Consider the following 4,000-nt stretch of genomic DNA (forward strand, 5'->3'; position numbering starts at 1 on the left):
TCATTCAGTCTGGACTTGGAACTGGAAATGGCTTCTCTCTTTGAAACTTTCTAAAGTGCCGAAAGGGTCTGGAGTGTTGGCAGAGCAAGAAAAACCCAATTGCCCAGCCCCTAGACTAAACACAGTCCCGTGGCCACAGAAGGCTTGGTTACTGCGTCTACCTGCTTTATCAGGGCCCCAGGACCCCAGGCAGATGGCCTCCTTGCTTCTTAGGACCTTTTGGTCCCACTAAAGTTACCAAGTTATCAAACAAAGGTGGTAGATTTTTTGCCTAATGAGCTTAATGACTACTTCGTGAGATATTGGCATTTCAAAGAGAGAAAGAGCTCATCGCTCGACAGCAGGAGAGCAGATGGCCTATGGGCCTATGCTGGTTGGAAGGATTATGTACCCTAGAAAAGCCATGTTTTAATCCTGATCCTATTCAGCACTGTAGGTTGGAAACTGGATTAGACCATCTCCACGGAGATGTGACACACCCAATTACGGGTATTAACCTTTGATTAGAGAGAGATGTGACTCCATCCATTCCAGGTGGGTCATTTTTAGCTTACCGGAATCCTTTAAAAGAGGAAACATTTTGGAAAAAGCTTCAGAACCATGAGAACTACAGAGCCCACGCAGCTGGAGACCTTTGGAGATAGAAGGAAGCTCCCAGGGGAGCTTCATGAAACAAGAAGCCTGGAGAGAAAGCTAGCAGACGCCGCCATGTTCGCCATGTGCCCTTCCAGTTGAGAGAGAAACCCTGAACTTCATCAGCCCTTCTTGGGTGAGGTAACCTCTTGTTGATGCCCTAATTGGGACATTTTTATAGACTTGTTTTAATTTGGACATTTTGAGATGATGTATTTAATGCGGATCTAATCATTGAGCACGCAGAGATTGCTTACATGGTTAGCCACAGAAATATGTAAGAAAATGGCAGCCTTAACGTGATGGTGGGTATGATGCTTAGGGTTATGATGAGGTATAGGTAACTTACAGGCTAAAGGCCAAGTTACTGCCTGTCAGGTGGGCCCGCTTTGGTTAGCTCCAGCTTTTCAGTTGTCAAGATAACTTTGGAATTGGAGTAGATTCGTTCTGGGCTGACCCAAGGCCCTTCATTTATAAAATTAGGGGCTGTGTTTAGTGATCACAGGACTCTAAAGCAAAAAAAAAAAACCTAGATAAAATGGGTACAAATGAGGGTTAGTCACAAAGTTTTTACGCTCAGAAGAGGACAAGATAAAGGCTACACAATCATTATCAGAGATCAAGGCAATTAGATTACAGTTGAAAGATTTCAGGTATTTCCCTCTGTCTACTCAATATACCAGGAAGCAACATCCATATAATGACTCAGCAACATTGCAACAGTTCATGACATTTTTCTGTTGAGTAGTATTCCATTTATGGTTATACCGCAAATGATGGTATCCACAAAAATTTCTTGATGGATATCTGGGCTGATGGTGGTTTTTTGTTTTTGTTTGTTTTTACTTATAAATAAAGCCGCTATGAACTTTCATATGCAAGTCTTTTGTAGAGCCATACTTTCATTTCTAGATACCTAGAAATGCCCTTAGGTCAGTCTCTCATCATGTTTGTTAGACACTTGAATTTCTTTTTGCTTTTGCCTATTTTCTGGTTTTTTTCTTACTGATTTGTAGACACTCTTTGCGTATTTGTATATTAGTGTTGGATCTTGGGGCTGCAGAAAAACGTAAAGCATAGTCTTCACCTCTAACTGAGATATTGGGATATAAAGGATAATTGTGGTTGCTGAGTCAGCCCTCGTGAATGTAAAAACCTTGAGTGTTTGAAAATTTTTTAAAGTAAAAAGAGAAAGGACTAATGGGTAAATAGATAATGTTCTAAGGCAAGGATAGTGAAACATTAATTGCACACTCTACATGGTAGGTATATGCGCGTTTATTGTACAGTTCTGTCTACTTTTCTATGTGTTTGAAAATTTTCATAATAAAATGTTGGAGGAAAAGAAGAGGCTGGATGATCAGGAACAGGTGCAGTACAACAAGACTGTCTTCTACCCCCCGGATTGCCAAAACTGTTGGAAGCTAGTGATGCCAGTGTGCGTGAGGGTGTGGGAATTCTCAGACACTGTAGATGGATGGGACCATGGGGACAGCCCTGTGCAAAGCCAGGGGTCTTCCTCCAGCCCCTTTCCTGCCCCAGCATCTCGCCCTTACCTGTGATGTGTGCCAGGTAGTATCATGTTTACCCCTCAGCGTTATCACATTTCTCCTGTTCTTTAAAATCTTGTTGTCAACATTGTACATGAAAGAAAACAGGTACTGTAGAATTTGGGTTGTGTTCTAGTTTGCTAGCTGCTGGAATGCAATACATCAGAAATGGAATGGCCTTTAAAAGGGGGGATTTAATAAGTTGCTAGTTTACAGTTCTAAGGCTGAGAAAATGTCCTAATTAAAGCAAATCTGTAGAAATGTCCAATCTAAGGCATCCAGGGAAAGATACCTTGGTTCAAGAAGGCCGATGAAGTTCAGGGTTTCTCTCTCAAGTAAGAAGGCACATTGTGAACGTGGTGTCATCTACTAGCTTTCTCTCCTGGCTTCCTGTTTCATGAAGCTCCCTAGGAGACATTTTCCTTCTTCATCTCCAAAGGTCTCCGGCTGGTAGACTCTGCTTCTCCTGGTAATCACTCTGCTCTGCTTTCTCTGAATCTCTCTCTTTCTCTAAAATGTTTCCTCTCTTGTAGGATTCCAAAAAACCAGTCAAGACCTACCCAAATGGGTGGAGACATGTCGTCACCTAATCCAGTTTAATAACCACTCTTGACTAAATCACATCATCCAGGGAGATGATCTAATTACAGTTTCCAACATACAATATTGAATAGGGATTATTCTACCTTTATGTAATGGGATTTTGATTAAAACATGGCTTTTCTAGGGGGCATACTTCCTTCAAACCAGCACAGGTTGCTTTTAAAAAACAATGATTATCAAATTCATTACAGAAAAATTAGGAAATACAGAAAAGCACAAAGAAGAAAAGGTCACCTGATACCCTCCCACCTTTGATATATTGCCTGTTCTCTTTCCTACCTGTTTTGAGTGCATGCATGCCACTCCCCACCACACGCACACACGTTGTAGAACCCCTGGTTCTCTGATGAGGGACCATGTTACCCCTCCAGGGTTGGGGTCCAGGTCGGGTCAGCCTGGTATTACCATGGGCAGCCCAGGAGGAGCCCACGGTCAGGGATGCATAGGGTCGCTGCGCCTGGAGGGCCTGACAGAAGTGCCCACAGAGCCTGATGTAGGGGGACACCCTGTTCCCGGGCCCCTGGCCTGGCCACCCCAGTGTCCCCACCGCCACCTGACACAGGGTTCAGCTGGGCCGGCCTGGGCATGGAGCCCAGACCATTCTCCCCTCCGAGTTCCGTGGCCTGGCCTGGCCTGGCCTGACCTGAGCTGCCCTGGCTGGGCCGGGTAGGGTGTGGCTGGGCCCTGAGCTCCCCCCAAGGGCGGCGGGAAGAGCTGGGTGTCCGAGGCCAGCGGTCAGGGAATCTGGCTTCGGTAGGGTTTTGGCCCAAGAAAGATCCTCGGTCCGCCCTGAGCTGGGAGGAAACCCCCGCACGCCAGGCCTCATTGTGTTCCAGGACTTCCCGTTTCCTGACCGCATAACCTATTTATGGGCCACAATGCTGCTTCCCCAGGGAGGCCCCTACTGTACTCTGGCCCAGCCCCCGGGGCCTCTGACCCAGCCCACACATCACCCGCCCCACCTGGGCTTGGCCATGGCATGGCCAGTAAATGGGTGTCGTCTCTGGGGCTGACGCCAGTAGATGGATGGAGCCTGCTGGAATGCAGGATGGAGAATTTTGAGGCTCTATCTCGGCTCAGCAAGAAAGAGAGCGATGGTCATCAATTGTGACCTCTGTGTGCCAGGCCGCGCAGAGACGGTGAGTGATGTGGCCTCACAGCCTTGCGACAGCACCCTGTGCTCTGGCCCCAACGTCCTTTCTAATTCTCCGCTC

The sequence above is a fragment of the Tamandua tetradactyla genome, chromosome 16 (assembly GCF_023851605.1).
Source record: "Tamandua tetradactyla isolate mTamTet1 chromosome 16, mTamTet1.pri, whole genome shotgun sequence".
Lineage (NCBI taxonomy): Eukaryota > Metazoa > Chordata > Mammalia > Pilosa > Myrmecophagidae > Tamandua > Tamandua tetradactyla.